This window comes from Ornithorhynchus anatinus, chromosome 16 (genome assembly GCF_004115215.2).
Source record: "Ornithorhynchus anatinus isolate Pmale09 chromosome 16, mOrnAna1.pri.v4, whole genome shotgun sequence".
In the NCBI taxonomy this organism is placed as follows: domain Eukaryota; kingdom Metazoa; phylum Chordata; class Mammalia; order Monotremata; family Ornithorhynchidae; genus Ornithorhynchus; species Ornithorhynchus anatinus.
In genome coordinates, this window is record NC_041743.1 from 7,975,642 (window position 1) to 8,003,546 (window position 27,905).

General features: G+C 47.0%; 1 long non-coding RNA gene across 1 annotated transcript; it reads right to left on the minus strand.

The window, feature by feature from the left end:
- Positions 1-351: 351 nt before the first annotated feature.
- LOC114817209 lies at positions 352-27,674 on the minus strand. Its single transcript, XR_003765050.2, has 3 exons — positions 27,556-27,674; positions 25,025-25,098; positions 352-590 (listed from the first exon to the last, which is right to left on the minus strand). It is a non-coding gene; the product is annotated as an uncharacterized LOC114817209 (long non-coding RNA).
- Positions 27,675-27,905: the final 231 nt, after the last annotated feature.

The window sequence follows — 27,905 nt, forward strand, 5'->3', positions numbered from 1 at the left end:
TAAGTACTCTGTTCAAGGACCTACTGCAGAGCCTGAGAAAGAGAGACAGAATGTGGGGGTGGGGAAGTAGAGAAGGCGGGGGGGATCGGGGGGGAAAGTAATCGTAACTCAGGAGCACAGCAGTCAGGGGAGAGTTATGGGCTCTCTCTCAGGCGCGCCATTGGGAAATGGATAGTCCAACACCCCCGGATAAGAAATTAATTTCCCACCCATCATAAAAACACACAGCAGCTGCCGCTTAGAAGTGCATTTATAAAGCTTTAATTTCAGAACGATGTGCAGGGGGAGACAGCAGGTTCACTCTGTCATAAGGAGAATGACTCTGGTTCAATTTGGAGCGGGGTGGGGAGAAGAGGAAAGTGGAACTGGCCTCAGGGAACTGGAACTGCAGAGGAGGAAAGGAGGTGAGGGAGGGAAAAGGCCTGGGATGGAAGCAGCGGGGATCCGAAGCAGGACTGCTGCGAGGCTGCGGGAATGGATCTGCAGGACCCTCTTCTCCATTTTCTGATCCCCCTACGCCCCAGGGAAAGGATCCTGTCGCTGGCTTCCGTGATCCTTGAGAAGAGCCCATCGGGGCCTTGAGTCCTTATCTAGGAAATTCAGGATAAACAGCCCATTGTGCCTCATCTGTCCCGATAAAGAGTGGATGAGGCAGTTTTTGCCTGAGCCACCGGGATAACTGCAACACTGTACCACATGGCTTGTCACCGGAAACCTGGCCTCAGCTATGGAACTTTCAGATGCCACCTGGAGCTGTCCAAACCCACAAAGGAAGTTGTGGGTTGCTTTGGGACATGAGGCAGGGCCTCTGTGCATGAAGGCGGATAAATATTAGGACTGCACAAACACACATTTCTCCCTAGACATTTTACAGTTCCCCATGGAAGCGAGGAGTCAGCCTGGACCAGTGACTCAGAAACCTCTATAAGAAGACAGCTGTTCAGCAAAAAGTCACCCAGCAGCAATTATTCAGATCTCTCTGGCGGCAGAGCCCTTCCCTCAAGGATCTTATCGCATGACACCAGAGGCAGCACAAACTCAGACCCGAGGCTATGCTCGGTCACTGTTATACAGGGTCCTGATTCTGGATTCATCAATGTGTAGGTACTTTGTGGTTCTGGGTCTCTTTCCCATTTGGTCATCTTGTATCTGATTACCTTGTATCTTATCTTGGCAGAGTCCACACTTCTTCTGTACTTCCCAACCCAGCTTGATTCACCTCTGGAAGGGGCAGAACAGAGAGTTCTCCAATACCTTGAACAAGTCCTGGTGGTCCCAAGTTGCCACTCACCATTTAGAGTACTCTGCCCCACATCGGGTCAGCAGCATTCTGGAAAGACACGGTGGGGCAGTGGAAGTGCCCAACCTCCTCTCTCTCCCCACTTCAGCCTATACTTCACTCTGATGCCCAGATTATATTTCTACCGAAACGCTCTGACCATGTTACCCCCTTCTCAAAAATCACCAGTGGTTGCCTATCAACCTTTGTATCAAGCAAAAACTCACTACTGGTTTCAAAGCTCTCAGTTACCTTGCTCCCTCCTACCTCACCTCCCTTCTCTCCTACAGCCCAGCCTGCACACTCTGCTCCTCTGTTGCTAACCTCCTCACTGTGTCTTGTTCTCGCCTGTCCTGCCATCGACCCCTGGTCCACGTCCTACCTCTGGCCTGGAATGCCCTCCCTCCTCACATCTGCCAAACTAGCACACTTATCCTTCCCTTCAAAGCCCTACTGAAAGCTCATCTCCTCCAGGAGGCCTTCCCAGACTGAGCCCCCCTTTTCCTCTGCTCCTCCTCTCCATCGCTCTGACTCCTTCCCTCTGCTCTTCCACCCCCCCACAACAGCACTTGTGTATATATGTACATATTATTCTATTTATTTTATTAATGATGTGTATATATCTATAATTCTCTATATTTATATTGATGCTATTGATGTCTATCTACTTGTTTTGTTTTGTTGTCTGTCTCTCCACTTCTAGACTGTGAGCCCACTGTTGGGTAGGGATTGTCTCCATTTATTGCCAAATTGTACTTTCCAAGTGCTTAGTACAGTGCTCTGTACTCAATAAGCACTCAATAAATACAAATGAATGAAAGAAAGGTGGTGGAAACCTGACAGTAATAAGGATTTGTACCTAAATTACTTTGACAGCACCTAATGTCCCCATCTCTAGCCCACCTCCTCACCCTCATGTGCCCCAACAGTGGACGGGACGAACACTCTTGAAAGAATGTACTTGGACATTGGATGCAACCCCTTTGGGGAAGTAACCCTTTGCACAGATGCACAAACAAAAGTTGAACACAAATCTCAAACAACATAAATGACTTATGAACCTCAGAGACCCAGACACATGAACACTTTGTACCTAGATAAATAAAAAAGATACTTGTCAAGTGCTTACTATGTGCCAAACACTGTATAAAGTGCTGTGGCAGATACAAAATAACTGGGTTGGTCTCAGTCCCTCTCCCACATAATGCTCAGTTTAAGTAAGATATTCTGTAAGAGTTGAGGACGACTGGAGTAACTGGTATTCCTAGAATAGGGCAAGTTTACTAACCTGGGATGACTTCAAAAGCAGTTTGGAGAGAGGTCTTCATGAAGAGAAGGGATATAGCTTTGGGGAAGAAGTGGAAACATGGCACTCTGGGAAGAAGAAATAGCTTTTTTCTTCAGGTTGATAAGGTTCATGTATCTCTGACATCTTCAGACACATTTCAGAATTGTGTCATTGTTCCCAGGGCTCCCCCATGGGAACTTCAGTTTCATTTTGGGGACCAAGAGGCCTGGCCAGAGCCACCAAGCTCATTTTGCTTGGAAAACAGCCAATGGTCAAGGCTGGGTCAGCAAAGGGGAAAGCCAAAGGATCTAGATTCAAGGTTTCTTTTCTAATTGCCTTCTCCCAGGATGCATTTGGTTACGGGCCCAGGCCCAATGCACAATTGTATGCTGCATTTTGCATCCTGCTTTTTATGGGGTGTTTGGGAGATTTGTGTACACTCGATGAATCATATGGAAGAGCTTGACCATTTTTTACCGTTCTGGGTGATGAGTGCTGGAGACCCATGGACATCGAGAGGAATTATTTCCAGAAAATGAGCAGTGGTGGCGGATTATGTGATGAACTCTGGGAGCAGAAATAAATTATGGGCTGGAACCGCTTGGACATTGGTTATTCCTGATGGAGCGGAGCTCCTTGGTTGGGTTTGGAAGTTGTCATGATGTATGTGCTGCAGGCATCACTCTCTCTGAGCCGGGCAGGGAGGAGTGGAGCAGTTGGCAACACTAAATTGGAGAGAAGTTGCTGTACTTGCCCTGGTTTCTGGCTTAGTGATTTAGTCAGACCATTTGGGCTTTGAGGTCCCTTCTGTGCCTCAACCGCAGAGCTCAGATTTCCTGTGAGCTGAATCAAATTGAATTGGAAAGATGTTTCCCTTCCACCACCCTCAGTGACATGGGGAAGGGAAAGTCTCCTAGAAACAACTGGAAAAGGTTCTTGGGTCAAAATTCCATATTCCTTTTCTCTTAAAGATTAAAGGAGGGTGGCAATTTACTGCACTTGTGATGTTAGCTTTTTAGAAAGTGGCCAGCGTCCACACTCTCTGCCAGCCCCTGGTGAATTCTGCGGGCTGAGATTCCCGCTCTCCCATCTTGTATCTAACAAGGATTTTAATTTCCTCATCTTTTGAGCAGGCTGCATGGTAGTATAAGGGTTTGGGGCTGAGGGTGGTCCTCTTTCAGCCTGGAACTGCCTAGAAACGCATCTGGCAGAGCTATGAAGGGGGTGTGGCTAGTGGCATCGTTACCCTTGACAATGAGGAGACAGGGATTTTTCCAAAATAACTGAAGAATCTAAATACCTGTCCCTGTTGGAAGCAGGCCAGCCCACCAATCAATCAATGGTTATTTCTTGAGCGCTTGCTTGTGCAGAGCATTGTATTGTGTGAGTGTATGAAAGATTGAGGGCAGTGATGTGGTGCCTGGGGCCATCACAAAGCCAGACATGCGAAGAATGGGAAGAATGAGGGGGAACAGAGCTGGAGGGTCACACTACACTGGTGTGAACTGGAGAGGTGATTTTTCATTCCTGAGGCTTGGAGTCAGCAGGACTGGGGTAGAGGTAGGGTGGAGGTGACCGAGACTATCAGCATCTCTCTATGACCCCCACCCCCCCGACAGGCAAGAGAAGCCCAGGATACCAAGCCCACACACAAAAGAGGCTCCGGGTCAGGGTATGAGGGCAGAGGGGCTGAAAACAGACCCCTGAAGGGACAGAAGGAGGGAGATAAACTGAATCCAAGGTCCACCCATCCCCAAGCCCGGCTCTCCTCTCTGGAACTCTTTTCTTCCCAATCAATCAGTTTTATGCAGAGCACTGTACTAAGCACTTGGGAGAGTACAATAGAGTTGGCAGACATGTTCCCTGCCGTCAACCAGCTTATAGTATAGAGGGGGAGACAGGCATTAATAGAAATAAATAATATATAATATAAAATTTAAAGCATATAATAATAATAATGATGGTATTTGTTAAGCGCTTACTATGTGTGGAGCACTGTTCTAAGCACAGGGTAGATACAGGGTAATCAGGTTGTCCCATGTGAGGCTCACAGTTAATCCCCATTTTACAGATGAGGGGACTGAGGCCCAGAGAAGTGAAGTGACTTGCCTACAGTCACACAGCTCACAAGCGGCAGAGCCTGGATTCGAACCCATGACCTCTGACTCCCAAGCCCGGGCTCTTTCCAGTGCTGTGGAGCTGAGGGTGGGGTGAATATAAAATGCCCAAAGGTCACAGATCCAAGTGCATAGGTGATGCAGAAAGGAAAGGGGGCTGGGGAAAAAGGGTGCTTAAATTGGGGAAGGCCTCTTGGAGGAGATGTGCCCTTCCCTTCTTGAGGGAAGAAATGGCCTCACAGGAACATCCTTCCCAGCGCCCCCCCGGAGAGTCCCAGGAGACTAAATCCCGAGCTTTCCTTCTTCAGGAAACTCCTCTCCTGCTGCACCACACTCGCCAGCATGGGGCCAGAGATCCCAACTCCGAGAGAGAGGAGTGGGCTTCAACTAGGCCCAGGATTGGAGCTGAGGCCAGGAGTCTCAATCTATGCTCATTTGGACTGTCGATCACTGGCTAATACACTCGGCCTAAGCAGCATATCGATCCCAAGTGCCTGGAATTGCACTTGAGAAGGGCTAGGTGACATTTCCAAGGAGAGACAAGATGCTTCCAAGTCAATTAGCGGCTGCGGAGGAGTTGCGCTTGAGGGGACGGCCCCGGCCCTGAGGAGCTTCCTCTGGGAAGGTGGATTGAATTAAGCCCTTTTATGCACCAGGAAGCAAATCCTCTTGTGGCTGAGACAGCTGCAGGGACATGCCAGGATGACCAAGGCACGTCGGCAGCGTCTGGGGCCCGGGAGACTTTGGTGCCAAACACGTCGGCTCTGGCGCGACTGGCCCAGGCACAAGGAAGTCAGTTGCTAGGACAGGCTGGGCTATTTCTCCTCATAATAATAATAATAATGTTGGTATTTGTTAAGCGCTTACTATGTGCCGAGCACTGTTCTAAGCGCTGGGGTGGACACAGGGGAATCAGGTTGTCCCACGTGGGGCTCACAGTCTTAATCCCCATTTTACAGATGAGGGAACTGAGGCACCGAGAAGTTAAGTGACTTGCCCAAAGTCACACAGCTGGCAAGTGGCAGAGCTGGGGTTTGAACCCATGACCTCTGACTCCAAAGCCCGTGCTCTTTCCAGTGAGCCACTCTGCTTCTCCTCATGGCAAGGCCCCTCCCCGACCCGGCCGCCCAGACTGGTGAGAGTGTCACAAGCCAATCAAAGAGCCCTGATGGTTCCAAGCTCGGTGAGGAAGTAGGATGTCGCTGCCACAGTCAGTCACAAGAGGGACTCTGCAGGTCTCTGGGCCCGGCCCTAATCCAGCCTTCCGGGCAGAATGTGTGTAAGCATGATACATCCTGTGCACAGTCAGGTAACTTCCGAATCTCACCCTACAGCAAAGAGGCTAAGCACTTCGGAACTTGGGGACATTTAATTACCCTCTTCCTTCACCTAATGGTGATAAATTCATAACTGCCACACTGAATTGCTAGGGAGGTGGGGGAGAGGAGTATTTCAGCAACCATGAAGCTTAAGGTTTGTCTCGTCAGCTCTCAGCTTGGGACAAACAAACATGAAGCGGCAACCATTATGTCCAGGAGTTGCAGACGTGGGAGATTCCTGCTCCACAGTGCTCTGAACTCCATGGAGAAAGAATAACTAATGCCTCCAACACAGACACAAACACAGAGACGTGGTTTTTTTGTTGGTCCCCCAAGCTTCCCATAATGCCAGGTTTGCTCCACGGCTCCATAGCCACAAGCCTAGTCCACTAATTCGTCTGTGCCCCTCAGCCCCAGATTTCTTACGACGCGAGTGTGTGGACCTTAATGCAGATCTGGGTAATTGGCCCATCCACTGCCCCCCTCCCATCCCCCAGATCAGGCAATGTAGTCTTGCTTCGATCCGACAAATCTCCAGCAGCCCCGTGGCTGCTGCTACTGCTTTAAGGATTTAACAAAACACGCTTAATCCCGCTGGCATGGAATCTGGCTGCAGCGGGGCAGGTTTTATTGAGTGTGTAATCACAGGATTTTCTCTTCGTTGTCAGACAGCACCAGCCTCCTTCCCTCGACAGCTTCACCTCCCACTGCCCCATTCCTGAATGCCATACTGACCCTTCTCTCTTTTCTATGGCAACCATCACCACTACCTTGGGGCTGCTCTTATCCTGTGCTGTTCTGTCTGAGAGAGGGGGGAGGGAGAGAAAGGGAGAGAGAGCACGTGTGAGTGAAAGAGACGAGCTGCATTCACTCCCGGAGGAAATCAGATGGAGATGTTCTTTTAACTCAGCCAAAGGAAAGTGTGAGTTTGTGTTTTTAAGCCCTCAGGCTGCTGGCAAAGAAGGTAAATCTTCTAACAGACCCTGAAGGCTGATGGAAGAAAATGAAGGAGGGAGGAAAGGAACTGGTTTCCCCCTAGGGATTTTGGAAGAAATATCCTATGGGCTTGGGCAATTTTTTTCCAAAGAGACCCAGCACTGCCAGCCATTAGCTGTTGCTATCTCCAAGCAGGGTGCAGGTAGGTGCGATGAGGTGACTGTGGTAAACAAAGGGAATGTGGCTGAAAGGCTCTGGGCTTCTTTTTCATGCCGAAAAAGCACCGGAGAACTCAGTTGCACAACTCAGTCAGTTTGGTCTCAAAAGAACAGGCTTCTCAGGAGATTTCTGAGACTTTCGGTGGTGTTCTCAGGATGTATAAATCACTGTCCAACAGGAAGGGCCCCTGGACCCTTTAGGGTCACTGGTCAGAATTTCTCGGGGCCTTCACCACACCCTCTCACCACTCGGAGAGCTCTGCCTCTTCGCCAGGGGGATCTTAGGGGATGGCTGAGAAGACCCAATAACAGGGTAGCAACACTGAAATTTTTACTTGAAAATGGCCTAAGGACAGCCTTCTGGGAAAATATAAGTCATAACTGAATCAGGTGCATTCCATAAGAAAATACATTTGCAGCACTTTTAATTAATTCACCTTGCACCATGCTCAGCAAATGCTCAATAAATAGCCACTACAGTTACTATGACTACAACCACATTGTTATTACTACTTCTATGAACCCTAGATAAGGCTTCTGGGAAAATGTTAATGAAAGTCACTGTTATAAATGTGGCAATAACTTCCTTGCTGAAATTTCAGCTTCATCTGTTTCTGGCCCCAACCGCAGCTAGCGAAGAGGGTCAAACTGGCAGAAAATAATAACAAAAGAATTGAAAAAGTAATGAATAAAGTTTTGCCGGTCACTATTTTACCCTGAAAATCTGTCAGGCCTCAATGACCGGGACATCAAAATAGTCAACCTTCTCAGCATGTGAATAAAGCATTCCAATAATCTAGGCATCCCAATAAAGTGGATCCATCAATGTTACTTAGCATTTACTGTATGCAGAGCACTAGACTAAGTGCTTGGATAGTAATAATTATAACGGTGGTACTTGTTAAGGGCTTACTATGTGCCAGGCAGTGGATACAATAAAATCAGGTGGGACATAGTCCCGATCCCAGGTGGGGTTCACAGTCTCAATCCCCATTTTACACTTGAGGTATCTGAGGCACAGAGAAGTGAAGTGCCTTGCCCAAGGCCAAACGGCAGACAAGTGGTGGAGCCGGGATTAGAACCTGTGACCTTCTGAGTCCTGGGCCTGTGCTCTATCCACTATGCCATGCTGATTCATGCAGTGGATCACTGTGACTGAGAGAAGTACCTAACACTGGACTGACTGGCTATCATTCTATAGGCTCCAAACTCCCACTAGCTAAGTATCAAAAAGCATATGGAAATGCTATATTATACAACTACTTGCTGCAAAGCAAGAAATGCGGCATCAGCATCTTCAGCTCCTCATGATCCTAACAAAAGGAAGAACCTTCCAAAACCAATGACAGGACATGGAGCTGTCACTGATCAGCATGCACTTTGCTGCCATCTTTGAGGATGTGATCAGGGACTTGGAAATTGGGGTCGGGATAAGCTTCCCATCCACCAGTGCTTTCTTCGTGATAACAGCTTTTATGAAGTGCTTTTTTTATGTGCTAAGCCCTGTGGTAGATAGAAGGTTTTGAAACTGGACAGAGTTCCTGACCCACAAGGAGCTGACAGTCTACCTTCTCCCCATTTTATTGATGAGGGAAGTAAGGCCCAGAAAAGTTGAGTGACTTGCCAAGGTCATTTGGCAGGCCAGTGGCAAAGGCTGGGACTTAAACCTCCGAGTCCTGTGTTCTTTCCACTAGACAGCCCTACTTCCCATGACCTTCCAACTCGGGCTGACTTTGCTCTATGATGCTGCCATATGCAAGGAGGTATTCAGTTGACTTTAAAGTCCTCTGCAGAGTCAAAACAGTTCTATGTCCTACATCGAGCCAATGCTCTTTGAGACATAGCCCCGCTGGGTGGGACACGTGAGTGGGATGGAGGACAGCAGGCTAATCTGACAACAGTGAAATGGAGTGCGGCCAAGCAGGGAGGACAGAACAAGTATTTGGAAAGACTGGTCTCAAACCAGGTGGAAGAGCAGCCTTTGGGGACAGCTACAGCAGCGGGACTGCCTGGCACAAGGCAGCCAGGAGGTGGTGGTGCTCTTTGGCCTGAGACCTGAGGAAATGTGGGCTACCCACAGGGAATTTTGAAAAGAGCAACAGATGTTGCAAATTGCAAGCACATCGGCTTTAAAAAAAAAAAAAAGGCTCCCTTTAAGGAACAGACTAGATTGTGCAAAGGCCTTTTCCCCCACACCTGCAGGCACGCACAGGATTTCACTGATGGTAGTGTCATTGCACACACAGTTCCCTCACTCACACACTTGTTCTCATGCACACTCGCTCACACACTCACTTGCAAACACACACACGCATATGATGGGAGTAGTCCCTAGCTCCTGAAGCCCAGAATAGAAGGAGAATTCTGTTCCTGGTCTTGGATCTCCTGAATAGCTCTGAGCAGGCAGCAGGGTGTGAAGCCAAGGCAGATGGGCATCCTGCTTGTTGAGTTCCAAAGGGAATTCTCTGCACTGTAGGAACACAGAGAGGCTGGGCAGCAATGCTCTTACTCAGCAGCAGGTAACGGCCCACGAAGCCAAATGATCCTCTTTCCCCTTCAAATGCTATGCCCTGGTTTGGGGGGGGGGGGGGCGGGGAGGGCCGCTGGCAAGCCAAGTTGTCCAGGCTTCCTAGCAACCAGCCCCCAGGTCCTGTCGCCCCTCCTCCACTGTGGCCATGGTTCCAAGGGAGAGAGTGGGGGTTGTCCCAGCCAGCAAGCAGGAAGAGGTAGGGATGCCAGCCTTTCTTCTGCTCTTCGACTGGCACCAGAAGCCCTAGGAGCAGAAGCAATGGTTTCCCCCCTTCAATCCAAATCTTGGGTGCTGGATGGGGATCAGTTGGTATTTGTATCCCCACCATAGGAGACCTCTCCGCTGGGGGCCTGGGCCACCTTTAAAGGGATTCCGGCTCATTTATGTGAGCAAGGAAAGACTTTAGCCCCTCTACTAAGGGAGAAGTGGTGCCAAGCACGTCTGTGCCAGGCTGCAGTGGAAGGCCTGTAGTAGTCAAGCTGCACCAGAGTACCAAGGGGACTCCACACCCCCCAGGCTGCCAAGAACCATGACAAAGCAGGAGGCCGGAGCTGTCCTAGTTCCTCGCTGGGGAGGGTGATGTCTAGGATTTGCACAATGCTTTCGAGCCCACACCATGCCCATCCAGGCAGTGCCTCTGCCACTGCCTTCCCCTCGCCACCAACAGATGCTGCCGCCTTGGCTAGCACACCTCCCTCTTGATGGGGGACACGTTGGCCTCGTCCCCAGCATGTGATTTCAGCACACGTGCTTACACCCAACTGGGCTGCAGATTGAGAGCCCAGAGCAGACAGAAAGCTCCTCTCTTGCTAAAGATTTGCTTGGGTAACTTGCTCCTCAAAGGGACTTGGGATTAACCAAGCACTGTGTATGTTTGTTTCAAGAGGGAGGCTAGACCGTCCAGTCTGTGAAGAGAAGACATGGATGGTGGTGGCCCAACCCAAAAGAGGGGAACTTTCTCACCATCCCCCCATTGATTTACTAATGCCTGCCAGTTCCCTGGGTAGTGAGGTCCCAACAGACTGGTGGCTGGTTTTCTCTGGGTGGCTGGTGGCACGAGAGAACCACTCCAAGTTTATCTGGAGAAGTGGCATAACCTAGTGGAAACAGCATGGACCTGGGAGTCAGAGGACCTGGGTTCCAATCCCAGCTCTACCACTTATCTGCTGTGTGACCTTGGGCAAGTCACTTCACTTCTCTGTGCCTCAGTTACCTCATCTGTAAAATGAAGATTAAGACTGTAAGCCCTATGTGGTACAGGGACTGTGTCCAACCTGATTATCCTCCATCTATCCCAGAACTTAGTACAGTGCCTGGCACATACACACTGAACTAATGCCATAAGAAAAAAAATCTTGGGCAAGGTGAAGGTGACAGAGATGTTTGGCTTGGGAGGTGTTTTGCTGTTTGTCAAGTGTTCCATTCGACGGATGGCCCCTGAAATCCCTCCACCTTGAGAGGGCCCCATGGGACGATGCCAGCCGCTCCATTCTGGTGCCACAGACACGCAGAATGACTCAGGATGTTCAATCTTGACTTAGCAGGTGGCACTGAGTACGCATGGCTTCTGTTTTCCTTTCCCTCACATGGTTTTAGAAGAGAATGGATGAAACTCTTCATCAAGATGAGAGAGTGGCTGCTTCGGAGGAACCAGGGGTTCAGCTCACAGCATCAATGGATCTCAGTCCCCAAATCAGGCTCTCACCCATTCTCATCTTTCCCCTTCTCCGAAATGACTATTCAGAGTCAGGCAGAGGGCATGGCTGGAATCTGCACTGGATTGCGGCAACATGCAGAATCAAATTAGAAACACATTTTTATGAGGCAATAACCCTGTATTGTTGCCTTTGTTAGGAAACTAGGTCCAGTAAATCTGCTTCTAGCTAGACTGACCAAATGTCCTGGTTTGGCTGAGACAGTCTTGGAATCTGTGGACTGTTCTGGGTGATTTTAGAAAAATTTGCCAAGGCTTTGTATTGGGACCATTGGCCTGCCTCACATCAACCACAGTTGTCACTGCTTACTTTGAACCTCTGGGGTGGAGTACATTCAGGACACCTTCAGTTTAAGTCCACAGCATTCTGGAACTATAGTATGGACTTCCCAGAGCAGTAATAGTAGTAGTAATAACATGAGGGGTATTTGCTAAGCACCCATTGAGTGTGTCGCACTGTGCTAAGCATTTAGAAAAGTCTAACCAAAGCCCAAGACACATTCCCCTGTCCATTATGGCTTACATTCTAACAAGGGAAACAGACACAAAAATATTTACGGAAAAAGTAGTCAGAATGAATAACGGAGTGAACAATTATCACCGAGAAGGAAGAGAAAGGACACAAGCTGGTCCCGACAGCCCAACTTTCCCCAAAAAAGAATTTACTCAGCCACTTATAGATGTCAGAAGGAAAGACTGTGACTTAGCACCAGCCTCACTTTTTATTTATTTAGCACTCTGAACTTGCAAATGGTGCCACTCATTTATATGTTAGTTATTCCTGATCTGCTCAAAACCCACAGGACGGAAGAAGCTAAACGGGCCAGCCACAGAGAACTGGCTTCCAGGCTGCTTTAGCATCACTGGGCTGAATCTCCACTGCTCCATCCACATGGCCTCTGAAGTTCAGCCCTCTATGCCCTTTCCCCAGTCTCTCCTTCTTATACATACATCTCTCCTGTCTGGGGTTCTCAGTGTTCAGGACCTACACTGGGCCCAGGCTGTAAACTCTTCCACTGACTGACAGAGAGAAGGAAAGAGACAGCCCCGCCTGTTCTTCCAGCCAAGAAGGTCACAAGTCACCAGATGCTTTGGGAAACTGAGATTCAGCTCATCATCCAAAGGGAAGACAAGAAATCAGAGTCAGGAAGGCTCGGGAGTACTATAAGGTAAATGGGAGCCTAGGCCACAGGTAACAGAAGAAGTCAGAGAGGCGACCCAATTGTCTGAAAAATTTGGGGAGGGAGCCCACATACTCTGCTCCTCTAACACCAATCTACTCACTGTGCCTCATTCTCACCTCTCTCACCATCAACCCCTTGCTTACACTTCCCTCTTACATGTAACTACCTCCTCCTCTCTATCTGACAAACCACCACCCTCCCAGTCGGTCAGTGGTATTCCTCTGTGCATGGTACTAAGTATTAAGAGAGCTCAACTGAATAAGGAAGACACCCCCCACTCCCACCCCCTTTCCCGCTGCTCCTCCCCCTCTCCCTTCCCCTCCCTTCAGCACTGTGCTCATTTGTATATATTTTTATTACGCTATTTATTTTGTTAATGAGGTGTACATTCCCTTGATTCTATTTATCGTGATTATGTTGTCTTGTTTTTGTCCATCTGTCTCCCCCGATTAGACTGTGAGCCCATCGTTGGGGAGGCATCGCCTCTATCTGTTGCGGAATTGTACATTCCAAGTGCTTAGTACAGTGCTCTGCACATAGTAAGCACTCAATAAATACTATTGAATGAATGAATCAGCGTGGCTCAGTGGAAAGAGCCTGGGCTTCCGGAGTCAGAGGTCATGGGTTCGACTCCCGGCTCTGCCACTTGTCAGCTGTGTGACTGTGGGCAAGTCACTTAACTTCTCTGTGCCTCAGTTACCTCATCTGGAAAATGGGGATTAACTGTGAGCCTCACGTGGGACAACCTGATTACCCTGTATCTACCCCGGCGCTTAGAACAGTGCTCTGCACATAGTAAGTGCTTAACAAATACCAACATTATTATTATTATTGTTAATGAATGAATGAATAAAGGATTTTACAGACTAGCTTACAATCTCTCCCCATCTAAAAGTCACATCTTCTCCAGGGAACTGCCCCTAAATTCTCCTCCCCCTACACCTGACCTAAGTCACCCTTAGTCCCACCCCCAATCCCCACAGCACTTTGGAACATATCTTTATACTCTGTTGCTTCCACTACCTGTAATCTCTTTTAATGTGTGCCTCCCCCTTACTCACCTGGGTTGTAAAGTCCTTGAGGGGTTGTGTCTACTTATTCTACTGTATTCTCCCAACCACTTAGTATTGTGCTCTGCAAATAGAAAGCATTTCATAAATATCACTGACTGACTGATGTTTCCCAAATTAGAATGGAAACCCTGGGAGGATAGGGAAAATGTCTTGCTTCTGTCAAACTCTCCAAAGAACTTAGTAGAGTGCATGGCACTCAGAAGGCACTCAGTAAAGTCCATTGTTTGAAGTGCTTTGCACACAATAAATGCTCAATAAATACAACTGATTTATCATGTCAATCTATGACATTTTAAAACCGCAGGTCAGTAGCATGAACCCACACACAAGGGATGGGCTTCAGCCAATTTAGGTTGACCATAGAAGAAATCAGGCAGTTGCTAAGAAAGAAAGTCAATGAAAATTGAAACCACAACCCATGGTCGCTGGACTCTTCCTTTGTCTTCTACTCCTATGGTGCCACCTGACTCTTCATCACTAGGATACAGTGACTGACCTTCCAGCAGTGATAAATTTAATCATGCAATAACTCACAGTCCAACACAGGTGTTCCTAAGCCCTTCTCCTGTATTTCCTGTATTCGTTCACCAAAAGCTTTCACTCTGGAGAATCTAATCCAGAGTGGATACAGCCAAATTGTGGGATAATGTGCCCACCCACCCCCGCCAATTTTAGGATAATGTGCTACCCCAATTCAAACACATTTACTAGTACTGGGCTAGTCATTAATAAAACAGACCATTTCTGTTGCCCACAAAGTAAACCAAAATTATGGCTTGGGTTTAAATTTCATTTAAAATTAACTTTACTCTCACAAACACTTAGTACAGTGCTCTGAACACAGTAAGCCCTCAAATAATGCCACTGATTGACTGATCATTCCCACAGCAGGCAAGGGGCAGAGCCGGGATTAGAACCCAGGTCCCCTGACTACCAGTTCTGTGATCGTTACACTAGTTACACTGCACTGCACTAGTTGACTGAGGAAGAATCAGCTCCCATCTCATTAGTGACGGAGTCATTGGTGATTATGGAGAAAAAAGCACAAACACAAGAAAAGCAGAGTCACATTCATTGTTCTCGACATCTCTCTCATTCAACTCATATATTCAATCTTCACCAAATTCTGTCTGTTCAACTTTCACAACATCTCTCAAATCGGCTTCTTCCTCTCCACCCAAACTACTATCATGATGATCCAAGCACTTTTATATTCTGCCTTCATTATTGCATCAGACTCCTCACTGACCTCAGGCCTCCTGCCTTTCCCCTAACCAGTCTATATTTCACTCTACTCTCAGGATCATTTTTCTAAAAAAATGCACAGTGCACATCTCCCCATTCCTCAAGAACTTTAAATGTTTGCCCACCCGCTACCACATGAACTTACCAGTGGCTTCAAGAACAGGGCTTGGCACAAAGTAAGTGCTTAACCAATACCATCTTATTATTACGGCACTCAATCACCTTGCCTCTCCCTACCTTATCTCACTGACTTCCCACTACAAACCTAGTCCGCACAATTTGCTCCTCTAATACCCACCTACTCAGTGTACCTCGATCTTGTTTATCCCACCGCCAACCCTTTCCCCACGTCTTCCCTCTGGCCTGGGACTCCCTCCCCCCTTATATATGACAGTCCACCGTTCTCCCCACCTTCAAAGCCCTCTCCTCCAAGTGGCCTTCCCCGACTGAGCCCTCATTTTCCCCACCCTCTCCTCTTCAACACCTATGCACCCAGATCTGTACACTTACACACTTGATATGTACCTTACCCCCAGTATTCATGTACATAAGCTCATTATGGGCAGAGAACGTGTCTGCTAATTCTGTAGTACTGTACTCTCCCAAGTGCTTAGTACAGTGACCAACACATACTACTGATAGATTTATTACACTCTGTCATTTCCCCTAATTGTAACTTATTTTACTCAATAAGATCCCTGAGTATAAGGGTCATGTCTACCAACTCTGTAATATTGTATTTTCTCAAGCAATGATGAGTGACCAAAGGTAAAAGATTTCTTTTCTTTCCATTCCTACCGAGGGGGCCTACTTCCTTGCTCCGGGGCAGCCGAGAGGGTTTGTTTTTAAGTCAGAGCTCCTCAGATCCTGTCACACCTTGCTCAGTTTAAACTCCAACTTCATTACTGAAATTTAATCCCCGCTGAGGTGGAGGAGACTGGGGTAGCTGCTTAACAGATGCACAGCCTCACTACACAGCAATGTCAGGACAGGAAGTGAAAAATGCCACTTCCCTGGGAAAGTGAAGGGGAAATTCTAAGTAAGCATAAAGCAATTATCCTACTGGAACGGAGCCAGGCCATGTTCAATGCGATTTGTAGCTTTTGTCCTTGACTCTGACCTTCTCCAGCTTAAGGAGGTCAGAAAATTTGGAAAATTTCACCATTCTGTTGGGCAGAGACCTACACCACTTTGAAGATTGGTCTGAAATTCACTCAGGGCGCCAGGGTGTGGGATTATCTATTTTATAGCTAAAAGAACATCCTGTCTCATAGTAGTTAATGCCATTTAGTATGCCCTTCAGTTCATTTTAAATATTGTTTCCGTCTCTCCCTCCTTTTTCTTCATGTTTCTCTCCCTCTAGATTTTCCTCCGCTGTAGTCCACAGTGCTACTGACTGTGCAATCTTCTGGTCTTTTAGAGGTTTCATTACTATTTTAATGGTTTTATGTTTCATTATTAAAAGTTTAATAAAACTTTACTCCTCAAAGTAAATCATCTCAAATTCCAAGGCAAATGAAATGATCTATGCATCACAATACTAATTTATATGGGGTGTGCAATAAACTTTAATCTGCAGATCATTTCGGCTATATAAAGTGGCTTACAGGGTTAAAAGATGATTAGAGCCAACTGAAAAGGAATCAGGCGATGAGACAAATGTAACCAAATGATATCAATAAACTATACCCAGGGATCACTTCACCCTCTCTACAGGACGGCAGGCAACTCAGACCATAAACACTGCTGCTATTAACCACCCCATTAACAAGTGTCCAATTTCAGGGAATGAAAAAGGATACCTAAAGAGGCAGAGTGAGCAATCCAAATTAGAATGTAGCCAGAGCAACAGAGACAGTTAAGATCACCAGAACCTAAAAAATTTCAGAGTTGGGTCAAGCCAATCTTGCATTCTTCCCATCCAGCACTCCATCTCTCACTGCGGCCCCAAGGGGAACCGTGTGAGTCACCAAGGACCAAGAGGGGTCACTGATTAGACCTTCCGCTGCGTAGCGAACACTGTTACCAAGGGGGAAGCGGGAAAAGAAAGGTTTGCCATCACAGTCCCCTTCCTTAGGCTGACCATACAGGATGATTTCTGATGCCTTTTGGCTGCCCTGGACAATTTCAGAAAAATTGTACAAGTGCCTTGGAACAGTTTGGGTTAAATTCACAGTCCCTTTCCTCAGGCTGACCATACAGAATGATTTATAATGTCTGTTGGCTGCCCTGGGCAATTTCAGAAAAATTGTACAAGTGGCCTGGTGCAGTTTGGGTTAAATTGATCGGCTGACCTGCACTGAGCACCCCTTTGCACTTTAAATTCTGGGACTCCCATGTGTGACATTTCCATGTCTTGGACTAGAGCATGTCAGGTGCCTGCTCTTTTTAAATCTAGCATGCTCAGTTTTAGGGTAAGGTTGTCCCCGAAAGACGGGGAGACACTCTAGTCTGGTGGAATTGGAGCTGGGACTCAGAAGAATGGGGTCTAGTCCCAGCTCCACTACTACCTGGTTGTACAACCTTGGGGAAGCCACTTGACCTCTCAAAGTACTCTGTTTCCTCACCTATGAAACAAGAACAATAATACCTGCTTCTCCCTACTCACAGGGTCATTGTGAGGACCAAAAGAGGTAATTGATGTGAAAATAATAATAGTAGTAATTATGGCATTTGTTAAGCACTTACTATGCGTCAACCACCGTACTTAGCATTGCAATAGATATAGGAAAATTAGATCGAGCACAAACCCTTCTAGCCCAGATGGGGCTCACAGTCAAAGGAGAGAAGTAGTATGGCATAGTGGATAGAGCACGGGCCTGGGAGTCAGATGGTCACGGGTTCTAATCCCGGTCCCACCACTTGTCTGCTATGTGGCCTTGGACAAGTCACTTCACTTCTCTGCGCCTCAGTTACCTCATCTGCAAAATGGGGATTAAGACTGTGAGCCCAATGTGGGACAGGAACTGTATCCATCCCGATTTCCTAGTATCCACCCCGACACTTAGTACAGTGAGTGCTTAGCAAATATCACAATTATTATTATTATTATTATTATTATTATTCTTACTAAGTAGGAGAGGAAAAAAGGTATTGAATCCATATTTTACAGTTGAGGAAACTGAGGCACAGAGAAGTAGCTTCTCTAGCGTCACATAGAAGGCAAGTGGAGAAGCAGGCCTGTGTTTTTTCCCCTAGGCTTTTGAACAGTATAAAAATGCTGAACCAATTCAATCTAGAACCAGGGACTCTGACCCTTCCCCTTTCCTTCCACGTTTCCCTCTTCTCCTTTGTCCTCTTTTTTCTGGACACCAAGAGGGGAGGAGGGAGGGTGCTAATTCACCACTAAAGCAATAGGGTCAGTGTAGCCAGGAGCAGCGTTAGCTAATCATCTGACATTGAGACCTCACTGAGGATCTAAAGAAAGAGGAAGATCAGACCTGGGTACCAACTGGCTCCACCGAGCTGTAAATCAGTCTTAGGAAAATAATGATGAGATAGGCTTGCATTCAGAAAGTACCAGCCTCCAAGGAGTTCAGACGGACTTTCAGATTTCCTTTTCATCTAATTAATCCTCAGTCCGTCCCTGGGAGAAAAAGGGAAGATACGATTATCCTCACTGGGATGGTGAGAAAACTGGGTCACCAGATCATCAGAGAATCGTCCCAAGGTCAACCCAAGGCTGGGTCACCCCAGGCGGCCTGAAGTAGAGCATTGAGGCAATTTTGTTTAAAATTCAGATGGAGACAAACTGTCAAGTTCTTCTGGAAAAAGAAGGTTTGGGGGGGAAACTGAACGATTCAGATTGGATATCTGTATGGATTCAATTTCCCCGGTAGTGGCTCCTCTGCTGCTCACTGCCTGCTTAGACCCAGTCAGTTGTTCTGACTCCTAATCCAATGCTCTGACCACTGGATCATCCTGTCTCTTGGATGGTTTTCTCTCTAAGATCCATTAATGCCCTGACCATATCCCCTTACAGAGAGATTGTACAGCTCCTTGCCTCTCTTTCCTCAGGGTCATAAACATTTCCCAGATAGAAATTTAAGTGTTACTTGGTCAAAGCCAAAAGGTAACAAAATTCTGTAACCTTGTGGTTTCATCTGTTTATTACTTATGGTTTGGGCGGAGGAGGGAAACCAATAAATAAAATATCTGCACGTGCAATATGTCCTTTCCCCTCTAGGGACCCATAAAGGTACCAAGTTTCCAAATAACTTCAGGAGAAGCTGTGCTTACGAGCAGTGGACTGGCTTCTTTATGACTTCCTTCATTAACCTTTTCAACCCTGATTTTCAATTTCTTGGGGCTGGTCAATTTTATTTAATAATGTTGGTTCAAGCAATGGTGTAGATCCAAAATAGACACACACACACACACACACACACACACACATTCTCTCTCTCTCTCTCTCTCTCTCTTTCCCTCTCTCTCTCACGTCCATTAGCCCCAGGAGAACTGAAAAGCTCTAATGGTATCAAGAATGACTCAGCCAGGGAGGTACAGCAATTGGGCACAGAGAAAACTGGTCATAGCCAACCATAACCAGGCTTCTCCTGGGAGGACAAGACCCGGCACCATTCCCAACTGTCTCCACATCACTACCAAACCTCTTGGCAATACGGGGCCAAGAAGAGGGTGGGAGATAGATAATAAAAACAACAAATGTGGTATTTGTTGAGCTCTTACTACGTGCCAAGCATTGTACTAAATGCTGGGGTTGATACAAGACTATCAGGAGCCAAATGGGGCTCGCAGTCTGAGGAGGAAGAAGAACAGGTCAATCGATTCCCCATTTTGCAGATGAGGGAACTGAGGCACAGAGAAGTTCAGTGTCTTGCTGAAGGTCAAGCAACAGATAAGTGGCAGAGTGGGATTTTTTTTAATGGTACTTGTTAAGCAATTACTATGTGCCAAGTACTTTCTAAGCACTGAGGTAGATACAATTTAATCAGGTTGGACAAAGTCCCTCTCCCACATTGGGCTCACACTCTTAATCTCCATTTTTCACAGATGAGATAACTGAGGCACAGAGAAGTTAAGTGACTTGCCCAAGGTCATACAGCAGACCTGTGGCAGAGCCAGGATTAGAATCCAGGTCATCTGACTCCCAGGCCGGTTCTCTTTCCACTAGGTCACGCTGCTTCCCTAGCAGGCAAATGAGGACAGCCAGTTCCTTTCTGTATGCCCCACACTAAAGCTCCCCACATTGCCCACTCGTGACGAGCCCTAGGAAACTAGTTCACATTCCCAATGGCTCCTTGGAACTGGGGCATTGGAACGCAGAGAAGATTCTCCTGGTGGAGCCTCAGCCCTCCAGAAATGGGTGCAGTTCCAGTCCTCCAGCTCCATGGGTGGGGCCAGAAAGAGGCTGTGCCCTGCAGGGTCCGGCCCAGCCTAGGATACGCACAACTCGGAGCCCCTCCAGGAAAACAGGTGCATATTCTAGTTGGGCCAGGATTCCAGGATCAACCTAGGGTAGGCCCTGAGTGGTGGTCCCAAGTCTCCTGAATCCTAGGCCAACCTCATTTTCTTAAGGGTCCTGTTGACCAGGGGCAACCATGGCTGGTCTCTTTGGAACTCCCTCCCTACCAATCCAACAGATCACCACTCTCCCCACCTTCAAAGCCCTCATAAAAAAACACCCCTCCAGTAAGCAGCGTGGCTCAGTGGAAAAGAGCCTGGGCTTCGGAGTCAGAGGTCATGAGTTCAACTCCCGGCTCTGCCACTTGTCAGCTGTGTGACTGTGGGCAAGTCACTTAACTTCTCTGTGCCTCAGTTCCCTCATCTGTAAAATGGGGATTAACTGTGAGCCTCACATGGGACAACCTGATTACCCTGTATCTCCCCCAGCGCTTAGAACAGTGCTCGGCACATAGTAAGCGCTTAACAAATACCAACATTATTATTAAGCCTTCCCTGATTAATTTCCAACCCATCAAATCACATCAACTCATCAGCCACCTTTACTAGTACTTCCGCCTTTACTCATTCCCTCCCTCGGCACTTACGTATATATGCACACATAACTGGTTGGACAGTCAATTGATTTATTTTGATCATCCTATTTGTAAATATTTTTATGTCCATCTTCCCCCTTAGTCTGTAAGCTCCTCAGGGAATGCACCTCATGTTTCCATTGTAATTTCTGAAACACCCAGTACAGTGCTTGGGGAGTATGCACAGTGGATACTCAGTAAGTACCTTTACTTGTACTATCTGTACTTTCTGGCCCTGGCCTCCTGTCACAACTAGGGTTTGGGCCGAGAGCTTTCAGTCCATGGATGGGGAGTCTCATCCATCTCACCGCCTGCTTTCCTTTAGGCCCAACTTGCTTTCCTTTAGGCACATGGGCCTTTGCTCATTTTCATGGCTGTGCTGGAGAAAGGGATGAATTAGGTCATTTTGTCACTCTAGTGGTTCTTAATTCCTGTCCTGACCCACTACTACCCCTTCCTAGTGGAGAAGAGGACAAGCCACAGACCCAGAAGAGACTACATGACAAGCTTTAATATGAAGCAACCTTTTTACATTAAAGAGCTCCTTGGGTCATCTCAAGAATGACCCTCACACCCCTGCCTTGAAGCAAATCTACAGAGATTTCTCCAAGGGGTTAGCCAAGAACAAACTGGTGCACTACAAAGAACTGCTAGTATCACAAGGAAAAAAGTTCTGATCCAGTCATCCTGAACTTAATATCCACTGCATTCTTTTACAGTTGACCAAAAGACCTTCCAAGCCAGCCTATAGAGTTTAGTTGGAATAGCCCTGGGTTATTTATTAATTATGGGATATTTAGGTCTCAGATTTTTTTTTAAAGATTTTCTAGTCTACCATTACTGTACAAAGGACTGACATCAGACTTTGTAGATGTTATTTACCAGGATTATGCAACCTTTTTCAGAGTTTGGTTCTACATCTGTTATCTTTCCCACATCTTCCCTGATTAAGCCCTCTTTTCCCTGACTCCCTCTCCCTTCTGCTATATCTATGCACTTAGATCTGTACCCCTTAAAGCACATGGTATTCACCACACCCCCAGCCCTACAGCACTTGTGTACATATCCATAATTTATTTAATTATATTAAAGTCTGTCTCCCAGGCTAGCCTGTAAGCTCCTTGCGGTCAACGAAAGTGTCTACCAACTCTGATGTAATTTATGTCTTCTCCCAAGCACTTAGTTCAGTGCTCTGCACACAATAAGCGCTCAATAAATATTCCTGATCTTCACATCTCTCCTCAGCTCTACATGAATTTTCAGAAGGAATTTTAAGTTTAGCCAAGTCAGTGGGCACAGGCTGACAAATGTTGGTTAGTTCACTGGAATAGGAGTTCTTTTCAAAGCATGTTATCAATAGCTCCTTTTTAAAGGTCTTCATTTCTTCTTAATTGTCCAAGTTTATTTTCTCCCTTTCTCTCATTAGAGGCAACTTGGGGGTGGCAGGGAGAGGAAGAGTTCAGTGTCTGAGCTTCTTTCACATCATCTTTAATTGTGCACCATTTCCCTTTGTTAGAGGGACCATCTTCTTCCTTGTCTCTATTTTTCCATGATCCTATTGGTAAAATACTTTCTTTTTCTCTTTTGCTCACATTAATTCACTCTGCCTTTGGGCTACTCTAACTGGAGTTGCACGTTCTCAGTTGATTTCCTCTCTTCCTTTTCCTTTCTAAGACTGATTTTTCTTTACCCAGAGGTCTTTCAGCTACGACTTTGTGAAGCAGCTTTTCAGAGAGTAAGCAATCTCCAGTCTTCTATTCCAAAGAAATTGTAATCCACTGTGCTTTAATTATACTGTCTCATAGGATTTTCTAGCCACCAACCAGTTATGGATTTCAATACTTCCTTCTCGTGCCCTGCACTCATTAGATTTATTAATTCCCCAAAATGTGCTCCTTTTTTTGAAATATAATAGCCTTGGTCTGTGAAGCCATTGCTTACTCTGTAGAATTCACGCAGCTCAAAATCAATTGTGCCAAGCAACCTGTTATTTTCACCCCTAGAATCAGACCCTCTTTCCTAGGATGATCAGAGAGAGCCCTTTCCCCTCCTGACTTGATTTGCTGTTTTCAGAATCCAAATGTGTCCCCTTTACCTTAGGGTTCTCCTTGGATCTTCACATAGGTAGTCCTGCAGGGATCTGGGAAGTCTCCCATTGGGATGGGAACAATAAATTAAGGGCCATTACCTTTTCATTCACTTTCAGCCTTCATCCTTTGGAGCCCTCCCTCACACAGCCTTTGGTGTGTTTAGATTCCTTGAATCCTAACCCAAAGCATCATCACTTATCATTCTCTAAGAGGGAGCCAAATGTCTCCAGCCCTCTACTTGGCATAGCTAGAAGGTGTCGATCCACCAGTTCGTAAGCTCTCTTACAGACCCATCTCTGACCCATCACCAGAGGTCCTGCTGCCCCAAGTCACTGTGCAAAAACACCCTTTATCTGTCTTTAAGAAGCGTGGTGCCCTTCCTTCCTTCCCAGGTGGAATTTCACTAGCAGTAACGGAATCAAAACGTCACACTTTCCTCTCTTTTCTGAGCTTAAGGTCCCAGTGATGTAAGACTAATGCTTCTCTCTTCATGGGGTTCCCTCTCATTCATGGGGCTTACAGAAGAGCTAGCACCAGGAAGACAAAAAGTAACATGGATGAAGGAGATTTTTTAAAATCAGAACTACTCTGCCACACTCTTCATACTAACCTACAGTGTACTGTGCTAGTATTTACCTGCTTACCACGTGGCAGGCACTGTGCTAAGCACTGGGGTAAATAAAAGACAAACAAGTCAAACTCAGACCCCGCCCCACGGGGGGCACCCAATCTTACTGAGGGAATGTATTACCGGCAACAATAATGATAATGATGATGTTGGTGGGTCCACACATCAGAGGTGAAAGATGAGCCTTAGTCCCATAATTTACAGATTCCACAGTCTAACTAAGCTACCACCAAGAATTTTCAAAGTCCAGGACTAGGGTCTGTTGGGGCAAACACTATAGATAATACCTGATAATACTTGGAACTAGATAATACTATTATATCATGGTCCTCCCCGCCCTACCTGGTCCAGACTTGGACACAGAGATCAACCAAGTCCAGACTGTTTTAAGGAAAAAATAAAGTTAACACCACAAGATATGGGAGAGTTAGTTCCTTTTACGGTCGTTAGGAAGCTGGGAACAAAGGATGAGCACTGTATCCAGAACAGACAATTCCCTAGACATGTATCCCCAACTCTGACCACCAGTTTTTACTGCCTTCAAAGGGAGCTTCACGTGAAGACAGAGGAAAAGTGTTCTCCAGAATTGGAACCTTCGACAAAATGGCCATTACACAGGAAGGTGGGAAAATAAACTCAGAATACCCACTGCACAATTGTAAAATGTTATGCCATGATATATCTCCCAGTCCTGGTTTAATACTAGCATGACACCCTGAATCACAATGGCTTTTGTAAAGACTTCATTATTTCTTGGTCTCCCTTTCTAGCATTACCTATGCTCTCTGTGCAATGAACGCTGCTGTTTTTCTCAACAGGAGACTTGAATCTCAGGACGTGACTTTAAATAAAGTATGGTCTGATATAAAGAGCACTGGTCTGGGAGACAGGACCCAGGGCTTCTAAGCCCAACTCCATCCACCTCTGACTCACTGTGTGACTGGGGGCAAGCCACTTAATCCTTCTGAACCTCAGTCTCCCTTGTTGCCAAGCGGAAACAAAACACTTGCCCCTCTGCACCTCAAGGGGATGGCAGAAGGGGAAATGAACTAACAGATGCTTGGAGTGCTTAGAAAGGAAAATGCCACATGAATCCAAGAGGCTATTGTTATTTAGAGAACACAACCCTGTCTTATTCGATCTGCCTTCTTCCCTGCCACGTGAGGGAACGGTCCTTAACTTCATTTCCCTACGTGTGCCTATAAAACGTATGTGACCCAGAGCAAAGAAATGGGTAAAATGGACCAGAGTGGAGGTTCCATTGAAGCGCTGTCCACTGTCAACACCATCACTTCCCCCAGAGTCCGCCAACTTGATGCCTGGGCTCTCTCTTGGAAGCCAACACAACCTCGTCACTTGGAGCAAACCCACAGAGAAAGAGAGCCGGATCGTTCCATGTCTTACCCTACTCCATAGCCGTGTGTTCATATCGAGGGCTTTCTCAGTGCTTTTCCTTCTCTGGGTCTCAGCCCCTCCATCTGCAAAAGAGGAGAAATAATGTCTTACTCTCTTGCCGGGTGGGGGTAGGAAGAGGATAGTGAGCAGGCAGATGTGGAAGCATTTTAGGCTCTTGGGAAAGGCGGTGCCATAGAGAGTTAAGCCAGTGTTTGAAGTATTATAATTTTTATTCCCGGCTAGTCTCTTTGCATCTCCCCAGATTGCAGCGCTGCATCCAGAGAGATTAGAGAGGGGAGAGCGAGCTCCCTCGTGCCTCCCTCCATCCCTGCAGCAGGCTGGGCTGTCTTTGGTTTCATAGCAGGTACTGGAACAAGACTATTCCCTTCCCACTACCCTACCACCCCAACCATTCCCCGGCCATCCCGACCTTCCTGGACATGCCATTGTTTCTGGGTGTCTGAATACCAAACGAGCATCCTCCCTTTCAGACCTTCCCTGTCAGGAGCTGGAGAACATCAAATAGGTGGCGTCAAACAGAAGGATGTGGTGGCCTGCTTTGCTTTAGGATTCCAATCTCTCTTTCTCCGCTGGCAGCAGGGATGATAAAGCGGCACATTGTCTCTGCTGGGCCCACAGAGGGAGCCTGAGAGACCAGTGGAGAGAGGGAAGGAGGGAGGCTGCTGCTCCCCCCTGCTCTTCCTGTCCCTGACCAGGCCCAGGCCTGTTTGAATAGATTTGTATCTAACCCAGCACTTAGGGCCTGGCACATATTAAGCACCTAACAAGTAGCATTATTATTGTTATTGTAGATTTCTGAGGGAAAAAAAAACATGCCAGCCATCTGGGCCACAAGTTCTCAAGTAGTTATTTTTGGCTTTTTCTCCTTATTATTAACACCCAGCACTTTCCTAAGGAAGGTCCCATCTCCTCCAAGAGGCCTTTCCCGATTAAGCCTTCTTTTCCCTGGCTCCCTCTCCCTTCTATGTCATCTGTGACCTTCGGGTATTTGATAGTTGCCCACCCTCAACCCCACAGCACTTATGTACATGTCTATAAATTATATATTAGAAATTATTAATTTATATTAATGTCTATCTCCCCCTCTAGACTATAAGCTCGTTGAGGGCAAGAGGAGGTGGGTTCTAATTCTGGTTCCGCCACTAGTCCGCTGTGTGACCTTGAGCAAGCCACTTAACTTCTCTGTGCCTCAGTTACCTCATCTGTAAAATGGAGATTAAGACTGTGATTCCCACATGGGACAACCTGATTAGCTTGTATCTACCCCAGCGCTTAGACCAGTGCTTGACACATAGTAAGCACTTAACAAATACCATAACTATTATTAATTATTATTACTATTATTACTATTCCACTGATGGGGACAAGAGGCAGGGAAGAGGAAGGGCAGGGGAAAAGGGGTATTATATTCCTCTTATATTACCGGGAAAACTGAAGCTGACATATTCCCTCCAGGCCTATGACTTATCTCCACTGGCCCCACTAACAGACACCACCACCAATGAAATGGCCCTCACCTTGGAAGGGGAATTTTAGTTAATGGGTTTCATTTCTCCTATTGGGTTTTGTTGGGGGCAAGGCCCTGAAAAACCAATCACCATGGGAAAGATGGGGTGGAGTCAGAGATGGGGGAGAGGAGAGAATAAGGAAGAGAGAGAAAAGAGAAGAGGGGGGAAAGAGAGAGAGATAGGAGGGCAAAGAGAAAAGGGGAAAGGGATAAAAAGGAGAGAGAAGCTGCCCTCTCAACTCATTTCCCCACTGTTGCCTTCTCCACTGCCAGGCAACAGTCCAGGCAGAGACACAGCTTGGGACACAACTCCTCTCCCAGGGCAAGACTGTCATTTCTGTCCCTGTGGTGGCAGCAAACCAGCCTATCCTAGGCCATGGCTGGGGCCACTTTTCAACTCGCGGCCCACAGATCTGTGGGTCTGGAGCTGCCGGAGCTTGGATTCCTAGACTCCAGGGCCTGGAACTGGGGTATCCAGAGCCTGGGCTTAAAACTTCAGGGCAGTTGGCTTCCTCTGCCCTTTATCCCAGAAGCTCCCTCTTCCCCACATATACATGCCAAGTAAACCTCATGTGACCACTCCTAATGGCTGAAATGCCTAACCAGGAAAGTTCAAGATTCTTTTGCCACAATTGGTCACCTGGGCCATAAGCATGCTTTTAAATAAACTATCTAAGCGACTTGACTATATGGAAGAGCAGTGCGTGCAGCAAGGCCCCCTACATGGGAAATTCAGCCTTGATCATGCTCTCTCTCTCCTCTGTTATACTTGGGAACCTGTGAGGTAGGTATGCCAAAATGGCCCCAAAAGGCAAAGGCCTCCAGCCTCTATCCTGGGTCTCTTCCCTTCTCCTCACCTTGAATCTACATCAGGTCTTGAGTTCCTCCTTGTCTGTAACTGTTTCCAGCATTCCAGCCCTCTGCTCTTTCTTCTCTTCCCTCCCAATCAATCCAAAGCACCACATCGGTGACTGGGTTCCTTTGCATCAACCCTCCCGTGTCCTGGGCCTACCTCAAGAACTCACGCTCCCTCCTTCTCCGGCAACGCTCCTGAAAAACAAGAGGGTGATTGGCTGCAGTTCATTCGGCCACTCATTACGCCCAACTGGAACGCAGAATCGATACTCCTTCTCCCTGGCTGGAAATGTAAACAGAGAGAGAAAAATGACTATGTCAGTGAAAGTGTTCCGCAAGGCCCCTGAGGACCTAATTATGAATGGACATTAAATATTTAATCCTATGCTTAACCCTTGAGGCAGTGGATGAGAGTCTGTTACACTGAGCTGGAGTTTCTCTAAGTGTTCCCTCTCTAAGTTCCCACTGGCAGTGTAACCCTGCAATTAGAAAGCAGCCCTCCACCCT